This window comes from Macaca thibetana, chromosome 3, assembly GCF_024542745.1.
Source record: "Macaca thibetana thibetana isolate TM-01 chromosome 3, ASM2454274v1, whole genome shotgun sequence".
Lineage (NCBI taxonomy): Eukaryota > Metazoa > Chordata > Mammalia > Primates > Cercopithecidae > Macaca > Macaca thibetana.
The window spans coordinates 161,473,998-161,487,065 of NC_065580.1; the positions used below are offsets into that span (position 1 = coordinate 161,473,998).

Sequence of the window (13,068 nt, forward strand, 5' to 3'; positions counted from 1 at the left end):
TTTACTTTGCTGGCAAGAACAGATAGGGGAATTAAAGGCTCTGTAGTTTCTATGAATAGCAATGCTGCAATGTTAAAACAAAAGAATTCAAGGTGTTTCCCGTAACCCCCCTCTCCCCAGGGACATCTTGGGTTAATAAATTAATCAAAACCAAGTGTGGGCTGCAGTGAAACTATATAAGAGTGGTATCTCCTTGGATCCAGCTGTACATACCGGTGTCAAAACAGCAAAAGCATCCAAAAGTGATCTCAAGCTAGGATGAAGCGTTGATCCATCATTTTTCACCAAAACTAGTGAAACCAGTGGATAATGATTTGGGGACACTCTGGAACAAGAGTTATTAAGTACCGATACAGGCACATGTTACTCTAAGAGATACAAATGAATGAAGCAGTTGCTCATCTTCAGGATTCCTCCTCCCTCCACCCTATTTGCAGGGACTATTATCCTTCTCCCCAACACACCACATACGCCTTTTGTTTTTCCCCTTGGAGACCCAATGACAAGCCACAGGATATCTATTAGCATACATTAAAATAAGAACCATCACTTGGAATCTCTACTTTAGTTGGGACCAGTCCAACATCCTAGCAAAAATCTGCCAAGTTTCTCTCTCCTGGAATTCAGACATTTAATCAATGACACTTGCTTTGCCAAGGTTGTAAAAATAAAACAACTCTCAAAGTGCTAAACCTCCATTTCGTTCTGCAAATGCTTCAGTTAATGATGGAAACGTACGAACCAGAGGCTAATAGAGTAGAAAAGAATTGCACGTGTGTGTGTGTGTGTGGGCACACAGCAAATGTTAGCATGACAAAACATAAAAAATAGGCACAATGAGAAAGATGTTAACACGAAGTCCCAGCTAAATTTACATTCCTGATTATTTCAAAAGTGTTATCTTATATAAAACTTCTGATTCCATTACAAAAGGTAGCTGTTTCTTTTTGTTCATTTTATTTATTATTTATTTATTTATTTTTGAGACTGGGTCTCACTCTGGGGCCCAAGCTGGAGTGCAGTGGTGTGATCTTGGCTCACTGCAACCTTGACCTCCTGGGCTTAAATGATCCCTTCTCTTCAGCTTCTGGAGTGGCTGGGACTACAAGCGTGTACCACCACATCTGGCTAATTCTTTTTATAGAGATGCGGTTTCGTCATGTTGCCCAGGCTGGTTTCGAACTCCTGAGCTCAAGTGATCCACCTGCCTTGGCCTCCTGAAGTGCTAGGATTACAGGAGTGAGTCACCACATCCAGCCAAGAGTAGCTGTTTTTTCTATACTTTGAACCTACACTGATTAAACTATGTTGCTACATGACATATGTATGTACCTTATGAAGTCTTTTTCATGTGGCCATCGTACTGTTTTGTATCCCAACATAAACATATTATTTAACATAAAGGCAGAGCACACAGTGACATACAAGATGTGCTCCCAGAAATTAAAAACACTGCAATATCTAACATTTGAAAGCCAGCTCTCATCATCATTTGCTCTTGATGGACAGAAATAACAATTTGCCTATATTTCGTGCTCAATGTGCATGAGTGCAGAGAGACTTAGCTTATGGGAGACTTAGCTTATGGGACATCGAATCATAATAGACTGGGCAGACTTCTTGTCATGATCTTTCAAAATGTGGGATAGGCTTTTTGTTCCTTTTATTAGGAATACAACGTGGCTTTATGAAAACAAAGGAAGATGTAACCCCGGGATACACAAGCCGTGCCGGTTTCAAAGTGGGTTCTGCAGCTCCCTAGGTATAGGGAACCATCCATGGCAAGCCAGACTTCCGGAAGGGTTGAGCCCTCGGTGCTGCAGTCTCCCAGGGCTTGAGCAGGATTGCTGGTTAACTGGCTCTGCGGTGCATAGCACCTCTGGGGCTTGTGGCTCCCTCAGCCCCAAGTTCCAGCCTCCAGAGCCAGGAATGCAGCTGGACACAGTAATGCACTTCTAGCTCTCACTGATTGAGATTAAATAAAAGAAGGAGGTGGGGATGCATTATTCATGATTTTCTTTGTAATGGAATCCAGAGCACTTTTGAAGGTTCTATACTTCGATACTTGCTCCTGGCAAAAAAATAAAAATAATAATAAAATAAGTCAGGGAGAAGAGGAGGAATAGAGATTGTTAGATATGTACTGCTTGCCTGGCTTACTGCAAGAATTCTTTCTGTCTGAGACCAGCAGACAGCGGCTTGCCCCCAAAGAAGCCCTTTTGTGGCTTATAAAGGTATGGAGACCTGTTTTAAAAATCAGGAGAATTTTTCCAGGCACAGAAAGGTACTAATTTTAACTCTAATATAAAGGATAGGCTTCTTTTTGACATCTCTTGATAAAAATAAATAAATACACTTTTCAGTTTATTATACGCTTCAGAGGAATGCTTAGGGCAATTCCTTCGCAAGAGAAGAGAGAACTGAAATGCACAGTTCCTGAGCTTTTTCTCCAAATTTACACACACTTTGCTTTAGCAGAAGCCAGCTGCAGATCCCACCCAGGTTCCTAGGCTTCTAGCACTGACATACTCTGTACAGAGGTGTCACTTCCAAATTAGTCTTAGATTGACACCTTAAATGTGCAATGTCATCCTGTTTCTCTCTGGAAGAAGCCTTTCCAAGATACTAAACCACTCTGTTGTACCAAAGCTCCCACGAAATCATGCAAAAGGCTGGAAGCTATATCCCATTTGCACAAAGGTTTTGCAATATCTCCATGCAGGAACTTTATGGATTCGTGGGAGTAAAATAAAAGGAATGGAGGATGTGTGGGAAGTTTGTGTTGGAAGACATTTGTCTAGCCCAGTAGTGATTAAAATATTATAAATTGTGTTGTGTCTGGGTGGCTCCTATGGTTTCCGATGTTATTCCTGTTTAATGTTGGCTGCTGAGGGTGGAGGTGGGAGGTGGGGAAGTTTCTAAGATTATGGCCCCATATCTGAGAGTATAGCCCACTCCTCCTCTCTCACCAATGGACACATGCTTTGGGTTTAGCCCCAGACTGTTTAGGAAAGGAACTTTCAGCAGCTGCTTTTTAGAACTTCAGGTTTTTGGCATTGACAATCAGAGCATGTTCTATGTGTTATGGGGATGAACAGATGTGGGTTCAGATTTGCCTGTTAAATGCATGTCAACCACGATGCGGAGAAGACTCTTGCTGCTGGTTTGTGTGTTGTGCCCCGACTGCTGAACAGCTCACACAGTCCCTCCAAGCAGGCCCTGGAGGAGTCCAATTTACCCAAAGGTGTCTCTGCAACTGAGAAGCTGCCTGCTGGACTTAGGACTTCCCAGCAGCGCTGGCAGCTGCGTTAATTTGTCTGTGATGATGGGACCAGCAACGTTTGGTCTGTAACACAGAGGAGAAAAACAGGAAGCCCTCCCCCTTGACAAACTGGCTGAAAATCCTGAGAAGCTTGTGTTCTCACATGCACTTTCTTCCTTTCTCTTTCCCCTGCCCTTCCCTCTACCCTGAAGCCTTTATTTTTGCGGGTATAACACGACCAGTGTGGGCTGGATTAACTCTCAAACATCATTATTCCAAAAAAGGAGACAAAATGATAATGGCAATCAAAACCATGTTTTGCAGTTTGGCAGTTTCTTACAGAACTAAACATTTTTTTATCGGGAGACTCACCAACGATGCTTCTCAGTATTTACCCAAAAGCTCAAAACCTGTGTCCACAGAAAACCCTGCACACAAAAGTCTGTAGCATCCTTATGTGTAGCAACCAAGATGTCTTTCAGGAGGTGATGAAACAAATTGGAATAATCCATAGGATTGAATGTTACTCATCAATAAAAAGATAAGAGCTGTCAAGCCACAAAAGACATGGAGGAACCTTAAATGCTTCTTGCCAAGTGAAAACAGCCAATCTGAAAAGGCTACACACTGTATGATTCCAACTATAGGACACTCTGGAAAAGACAAAACTATAGAGACAGTGAAACGATCAGTGGTTGTCAGGGATTTGGAGGGAGAGACGGAGGTGTGAGTAAATGCAGCACAGGGGATTTTTAGGGCAGTGACACTATTCCGTCATGGGGGATGTGTGACATCATGCATATGTCAAAACCCATAGGATACAGGACACAAAGAGGAATCCCAGTGTAAACTCTGGACTTTAGTTAATAGTAGTGTATCAATATTGGTATCAAATGTACCACACTGATAAAATACGTTAATAAAAAGAAACTTGGGGCAAGGGGGGAGTCTTTTGGAACTGTCTGCAGCTGCTGCTCAACTTTTCTGTAAACCTAAAACTGTTTTTAAAAAATTAAAGTCTATTAATTTAAAAGACAAACTTTTTGGAGGTAGGAGGTAGTCTGTATTACCGGCCTTTTGCTGGGTGGAGTTGGGACAAAGTATCCAAAGGTGTAAGATGTGAGTACTGAGCACTGGCACAGACCTGGCATAATCTGGATTCTCTGCAGTCACATTTGACAGGCTTTGATTTTAGTTAAAGTGCCATTTGAAAGTCTGGAAGAAATTCCACTCAAATCAAGAAGTAAGTGGCCACCATTTCATTTTGGGGTCCCATTCTTTCTCCCCTTCTTTTTTTTGTTTTTGCTCACATCTATTTGTAATAACAAAATGGGTAAGAAAATAGATAAAAATCATTGCAATCCATATCTTCAAATACTTTTTGTTTATAGCCTATTGAGTATCTACTATGCATATTGGATGACATGAGGTGCTGGGAGAGACACCGAAAAATTTAACCTGAGATCCTCTTTCCTGGTTTTTAAAGTTCTAATGGAAAGGTCAGAAACTCATTCATGGAAAAAGCCATTATTATGCTACAATGTGATACAGGCCATCTGTCAAATATGCAGTTTAGGTTAACTTTCCTATGCTATAAAGATCAAGTTTATTCATTCATTTAATGATTACTTCTTGCATTCAAGAAATATCAATGCCCCCTTTGGTAAAATAATCACACTTGGTTCTTGCCCTTGTAGAGCTTAAACTTTATTAGAAAAAGTAAACATTAAATTACAGGTAATCCCGCACCAGCGGACGCAATGTTAAGTTTTGTTGCTCACTGACTCCATCTCACTCACTGGGGTGCCTGAGACGTTGGACACTTGGGAGAAACAGAGAGAGACAAGGCTGAGTGTCTTGGGAAGGGAAGGGAATTTGGGAGGTATCTAAGGATTTCAAAGACTCTGTACAGTACCAGAAACAGAATGTTAAATATCTAACTAATAGTTGTTGTAAAGACTACATGTTAAAATGATAATATATTGGCTATATTGGGCCAATACTATGTCGCTAAAATTACTTCCAATTGTTTCTTTTTCCTTTTTAAAATATGGCTTATTAGTTTGCTAGGGGTGTCATAAACATAATAAAATACCAAAGACTGGGTGGTTTAAACAATAGAAATTTATTTGCTTACCGTTCTGGAGGCTGGAACCTCTGGGGAAGGGTCCTTTCTTGTGTCTTCCCTTGCTTATAGCTGCGTTACTCCAATCTCTCCCTCTGCCATCACACAACCTTCTTCCCTGGATTTCCTTCATATCTCTGCATCCAAATCACCCTCCCTTTCTCTTATAAAGATACCAGTCATTGGACGTAGGCCCCACCTCGGGTATGACCTCATTTTAACTTTATCTCTTCTGCAAAGACCCTATTTCCAAATAAGGTCACATGATACCTGGTGGGGTAGGACTTGAACATACCGTCTCTGGAGACCCAAATCAATCCACTACAATATGTAAGGCAAGGATGGCAGATTAAGTAAAAAGGAATTTAGAGAGATTCTGGTGCCAGCTTAATGAATGTGGATGTTGCTTTGTATATAGTAGGTATGGGGAGCAGGGGATCTATGGAAAAGCTTGAGATTATACCATTCTTAGAATCCTAATGTTTGCAGCAGAATAGAGGATGGGGAGATTGAGGAGGACTCTAGGCTGGCTAGCCATTGGGAGGTTACTGCACTAGCCTAGCAGACCTGCCAGTGGGAATAAAAATGGTAGATCCATGAGGGAGATAGAGATATCAGGTATTTGGAACTAACCACTTAGCCATTGATAGAATGTTGGGTGGGAGATGGGGGTAAAGAAGACCAGAGAGGGGTGGTATAGAAATGGAGGGAGGTGGGGGAAGAGCGAGCGAGAGACGAGAGAGCAAGCGAGAGACGAGAGAGCGAGCGAGAGACGAGAGAGAGAGCGAGAGAGCGCTGGTTATACAATTGAAACAGAGGTAGGAGTGCAAAAGGTTAGTTTTTCAGCACTTGACCGATCAGGTGCTGGCAGCTGACCCAGAAATGCAAATTAATCAGAAAGCTGGAAACGTGCGTATAGAATTAGAGCAGGAAACCTGGATTTAAGAGAGTTTTCAGTAATAAAAAAGAACAGAGTTTGTTCTATGTTGGCTGTTTCCTGTTTTGTTTTGTTTTGTTTTCATTTTAGATGGGGAGATGGAAGGCATGTGGAGTCAGGAAAGGGTTAAATACTTCATATTACTTCTTTTTTTTTTTTTTTAATCTAGGGAAAAGAAATGCATGATATAAATTGGGACTAGCAAGGTCCAAGCTATGAAAATCTCACCAGTAATGAAGAGTGTTGAAATATTTCGTTGGAAATCACTACAGTCACACAAAATGGTGGTCCTGGTTCCATCTTAAATTTATTCATTTCTGCTTCCATTTGACATTAAGAAGAAATGATCCTATTTGAGGCTCAGTTACCCATCTGTTTAGCTCAATGTGAACAAGTCAAAAAACAGAATGTGGTGGAGAAGAGAAAGAGAGAGAAGAGAGTTCTTTTATATGTTTTTTAAAATAGGAAATTCCAATGGAGCACTATTCATTGGTATTAACATACATTCTGATGAATTCAGTGTATTTGTGGGGAGGTAGCTCTGCAGTAGTTTGGAGGCCATTTCTAGACACATTGGAAGTCTGGGAGTAGAAATAAAAGGGGAACCAATAAGGAGACTGGATTGACTGAAAAACTCAGATGTGAGTAGTTCTTCCCTCCGTTTTTATCTTGGGCATCCTTCTTGTCAATGCCATGCAGATGTCAATTGCATGCAAATTTACTGTGAAATTAATTATAAAGGAGTATATTGAGCATTTTCTATAGTGGGAACAATAAAAGTAGGCAGCAGTGGTGGTTAAGATTGAGAAAAAAAAAAGGAACAACAAAGGTGACTCTAAATATGTTGAATTTGTATTCAGTGAGTAGGCCCATTATTTCTTCTTCATTATTCCAAAGGTGAACTCTGTTTTGAATTTCTTAGCTTTTATAAAAATATTAATGGAGACTCCATGTTCATGCTTCAAACACTTTTGCACTTATGTGGAATACAAGGTGACCTCCTTCTTGAAAGTAGTATTTGTTCTGAATATTTGAAAAAAAAAAATTGTCATTTGATGTTTCTTTTGGTGCAGTGCTTTTGAGCTATGAATGGTAGTCAATTTTCAGGGTGATTAAAATTAATATTTACAAATAAAAATTTATAACAATAAATCAGACATCCTCTGCTTTCAGGAACTCAAAATCTAAAAAAAAAGAGAGAGAGAGAGAGAGAATTCAACATTTATACAAATAATTATAATCAGCAGGGCTGGCTAGTTATTTGTGGAGCCCCTTGCTCAAAAACTTAGAATTTCAAAATGATGACCACATAACATATCATTGAATCAACTCGGGAACCATTGTGAATGAGGGTCCCTGTGTAACTCTGTATGTCTATAATGCCAGCCCTACTTATAGTATTAGCCATACTGCAATAGAAGATGGCATTGGGGAAATGTGTGTATAAACTGGGCCATAGCTACTTCTCTGATCTCATTTCCAGCCATTCCTTCTCTTCACCACTGACTTTCTTGCTGTACATTTAAGACTCAAAACATGGCACCTCAGGAGGTTCGCCCTTGTTGTTTCCTCTGCCTAGAACATATTTCCCAGGTGTTCATCTGCTTTACAACTTTGTACCAGTCTCTGTTCAAATATCACTTCTTAAGAAAGGCCTTTCCTGACCACCCTAAATACCATTTTCTATCATTATTTTCTTACCCTGTGTTACTTGTCTTAGTACTTTCTCCATAGCTGACCAAGTGTCTGTGTGATGAGTGTTTCTTAATGGTCTCCTTCAGACAGAATAGAAAGTGTATGTGGGCAGGGGCTTTGTTTTGTTCACAATTGTATCCTCAGAACCTAGAAGAAGACTTGGCACGAATAAGGGACTCAAGAAATAATTAAATAGATGAATAAATGAATGAATAAAAAATGAATGAAGACGTGTTGCTGTAGGAGCTACTATTTCTGCGAGGGAAGCAGAGCAGCTCTTTGTTGGTTCCAGCCTTTGATGAGTGAATTGGCCTTTGATGACGGGTGATATGTGTAAAGGGCATCCCACAATTATGGAAGGACAGGCATGAAAGAGCATGGCTCGTATAGAAACGCTCCTGCATACACACCGTGCTCTCCTAGGACCAGTATTTAGCAAATCCTAATTGTATCTCTTCTACGTGTTTCATGAGCTCTGCCCAGTTCACACACATTATTCAAGGTCTTAACAAGTTCTTAATGATTCACACCTGATGGCATACTTTAGTGCATCTGCTAGACTCCTGGACCTGTTTTCTAAGTACTTGTTCTCACAACCCCTGCCGAGGAGGTTAACCCAGGTGGCCATGCTTGGCTCCTTTACCTCACCAGGTTTGCCGTAAGTGACTGCAGCAGAAGTGGACACGTGACCCAATGCCAACCAATCAGCTTGTTGGCCAGTGACCAATCAGTATCTCTCTTACAAATTTAAACAGAGACAGAGACTGTCTCCAATTGGTGATGGCTATTGCACCTGATAGCTCAGGGCTGGTGTCTACATTGACTTCATTGAAGAGACAGAAGAGGCAGAGAGGAAAAATCCCAAGAGACAGTGAGAAATAGAGGAAGAAGGAAGACCACAGGGCTGTTGAGTAATGAGGAGGCTTTTTTTTTTTTTCCTGAGAGTTTCCTGGTTGTGTGGACCAGCTGTGCTTTTGGTTCCTCTCCCTACCTATGAGATCATTTTCTATCCTTATAATAACCCACTTTGGGCAGCCAACACCCTCACTTTCTAAAATAGAGAGAAATTAATTAGAATTAACCAGAAAAACGCAACTACTGGGCCATACATCTTTCTGGTTACCTGAATACACATTTCAGTGTAATGTGTAACTGTGCAATGGCATAGGTATTGTAGGAGATAAAGGAGTAAGAAAATTCATTTTCTTCAGAAGGTGTATACATTTTGTTGGGAAAACAGATAATACACATCACACAGTGTGGTTAAGTTCCCAGGGAGTGGAGAGGTATATAGGAACAGTGTTGGGAAGATTTGAGCTAGTTCTGGAAGAATATGTAAGATGTAGGAGTTTCTTTCACGTGAGAGGAATTGAATGAAGATGTGAGGAAAGTGTCTAGAGGGACATGAGACTGTGCTTCTTAGAGCAGAGTTTGTATGTGAATGAGAGAACTAAGGCTATTTGGATGAAGATTTATCTGGAATGTTGAAGCCTTTGATAACTGGGCTGAAGAATTTGTTCTTTATTCAGGAGACGGCAAAGAACCACTGAAGGGTTTTGAGGAGAGTAGTCACATTGAACAATAATTGCATTGAGAGATGAATCTGTTGGGTCAACAAATCAGAGGTGGAATAAATGCTTTGGTGCCTTGCAGCACAAGTGCTGGTCCCCTCTGATTTCAGCTGTGATGGAAATGGACAGCTCCTAGGTAGGCTGATAGAATCCCACCCCAAGGGCAACCCTCAATATCCCTGGACTTCTTTCTTTCAGGGCTTTCTATGAAGGCAGGAGTGCCACGATCCATCACAGAGCAGCCCATAAATGCGGGGGAGATACACTTTCCAAGGTACTTTTTAATTACTGGAGGATGGGAGCCAGAGGTAGATGCCTGTTTCCCATTCTTCAGAGGACACGCGAGGCACTTTCTAAAAGGTTTCTCTCTGGCTTTCCACTGCTGTCCAGCTCAGTAACATCTATTCACTGGCTTTTCCTCCTTCCCTGTTTCATTCTCCCATTTCTGTACCTTCCAAATAAACTACTTGCACTCAACAAAGTCATAAAATATCTCCCATAAGACTTCCTAGATTTCAAAGGATTGGAATTCACTTCAATTGAACACTATTCAGGTACAAATACTCTGTAGTGTCCACAAATAATTTGTTTCTTAATATGGCATATCACTTGTCTACTTTTTGTGTGTGTGTGTGTGTAATGTAGGAACAATTTGTTACATACATTTTCTTCTTGCTGGTGTAACAGAAAAGTAGGAATCTATTATGCTTGGATTTGATTTTGCCTTTCTCAAAGCTTGCACTCCATATACAGTGCATGCCAGCGAAGTGCCTCTATTGTGTGTTAGTCAAGGTGAAGTGTGGGTGGTGGGTGGGGTCAAGGTTACCCACTATTGTGGTGAGACCGTGCTGGATTCCTGTGATGTGTGTGAACTTGATCTAGATTATGAGTCTTAGTTAGGTCAAGCTGCCATAACAAAAATATCATAGACTGGATGGCTTAAACAGCAGAAATTTATTTCTCACAGTTCTGAAGGCTGGAAGTTCAAGGTCAGAGTGCTGGCATGGTCAGTTTCTGTTATGAGTTCTCTTTCTAGCTTGTAGACGGCCACTGTGTTCTTACATGATATGAGGAGAGGATTGAGAAATCTTATCTTCTTCTTCTTATTATAATGCCACTAACTCTATCATGCAGGTCCCATCTCCATGACTTATGTAACTCTAACTTTCTCCAAAATACTCTATCTCCAAATCCCATTGCATTGGGGGTTAGGGCTTCAACATGTGAATCCTGGGGCCATAACAGGTGCCACATACAAAGTGAAAATGTGGGACTCCTTACCCAAAAATTATTGAGCATTTCAAGACAGTGACTGCAGAGAATCGAACCAAGCACAGGCTCTTCTGAGGGCAGGGTCTTGTCAGGTCCTGTGTTTGTGGGGACCCTGTCCTCTGGCCCCCACTTCCAAGATAAAGAGACTTGGACTCCCCTGGAATGGAATCCTTGGTCTGTGTCTTACTAGCTGTGTGCTCCTGGTCATGTTTCTTTACCTTTCTGAGCTTTAGTTGTTCATCTACAAAATGAGTAGACCCTACATCATCAGGGTATTCTCGGGACTAAGTGAGATGATATGCAAAGCACTCGCCCGGGCTGCACTTGGAGTAAGCACATGCTCACCCATGGTTCTCGAGATCCCTTTTCCTGGGGTTTTCCACCTGCTAAGTAAGACACAGGGAAAAGCTCCATGTGCATGCAATGCATAGTTTTACATACATCCCTGGCAACATGCCTGTGGTATGTGGTAGTATCTCAACTTAGAGTGTGTTTGGAGAATAATCCATTAAAGAGGGGAAAAAATCAATAGCACAATTAGAAACCATTTCTTCCTATAATGACGCCAGCTGCCGGAAAGGCCACTGCTACCGAGTACTGCCTCTAATGGTGTGTGCTGCCTGCTGCTCCAGCCAGCCTCTCTTTTTTCCCAGGGTGCGATGTCCTCTTAGGACATCAAGGATATCAAAAATGCAGCAAATACAAGGCATACATATCCTGCCTTGGTCAACAATACAAGATAACAATTTATTAAAGGACTAAACACACCCTACCCCCTCAGCTAAACTCCATCAACAATGCAATTTTGCTTCTGTGCATATATCCTATTTGGTTTTCTTCTTTTCCTATTCTCCTTTCCTATAGAAAGGATTTAAAACATCAGGACTGAGCTGATTTTAATCTACAAGGAAAGCTGAAAGAACCACATGAAAATTCCTTGGGAAATTGTGCATTAGGAATGATTTGCATAAACTGTCCATCACTTTCATGTCTAGACAATGGTTTGGGTTTCCACCTTTTTCTTTAATAATCATCATCCTTCAAGATCATTTTTTCATTGACTCATTCAAAAAACATGCATTCAGTTGCTACACTGTGTGTCCACTTGCGTGGGGAGTTGTAAAGTTCATTAAAAATAAAGGTTCTTGATACAAATAAGATCATTTTCCCAAATTAAAGGTCAATCTCCAGATCAACCATGAGCACATTTTTTAAGGTCACTTGAAATTTAAGAAGATATTTTAGTTCTGTTTGGAGGTAAAATAATTAGACTAGAAAATAATGGAAACTTAGCAGTAGAAGTGTTAACTATTAATTTTAGTGTAATTAAAATGTTAGCCAGGTGTGGTCGTGGGTGCCTGTAATCCCAGCTACTTGAGAAGCTGAGGCAGGAGAATCACATGAACCTGGGAGGCGGAGGTTGCAGTGAGCCAAGATCGTGCCACTGCCCTCCAGTCTGGGCGATAAAGCAAGACTCTGTCTCAACAAACAAACAAACAAGGAATGAAAAAAGTGTGTATTTTATAGTCGAATAAGAAAAAAAAAATGAACAGAATAAAGTGGATACAGAAAAGCAATTTGAAAATCCTACTTTGATTCTTTAATTAAGCATGCCCAAAGCCTCCCTCTGACAGATGAGAAAGCCCCACATGGAGGTCTCACTTGGGGTTGAGTGTTCCATTTGCCCTTGAGCCTTTCTTCTTGTTTCCCTAACATCATCAGATACCCAGAGACAAGCAATCATTTTTCAAATAGCTCCTGCCTCCATCACAAGCTCACTTTTCTCTTCCTCTCCATCGCATGTTCTCCAGGGGAAAAAGCACTTAAAAGTCAATCTTTCAGGGGTTCGACCCACATGCCCCTTTCTCATTTTCGAATGCTCAGGAGGAACAAGAAAACACTTGCATAGAATATGATGTCGGTGCTCCCTGCCTGCTGCCTCAGTTCCTTACTCCTGCCAGGCTTCTTTTTGCCCTTGAGGCTCTTGGGCAGTGGAGTCTCCATTCCTCCCAGCTCTCTGATAACATGTGTAGGGACCATAGAAGCCCATCTGTCCACTATGTGTTCCAACGACTTTCTTTTCCTGACCTCCACAGAGGCAGCCAAACAGTGGGGTGCATTTTGAAAGGGGGAGCTACCCTGCCCTCAGTACAGCAGGTCATCAGCTGTAGGTGATGTTGTCAAACTAGAGACATACATCTCCAAA

The 13,068-nt window shown here is 41.2% G+C and overlaps 1 long non-coding RNA gene across 2 annotated transcripts in view; it reads left to right on the top strand.

Moving 5' to 3' along the window:
- LOC126951566 (uncharacterized) overlaps positions 1 to 13,068 on the top strand; it is a 406,759-nt gene that overhangs the window by 365,778 nt on the left and 27,913 nt on the right. The gene's annotated exons all lie outside the window — the stretch shown is intronic.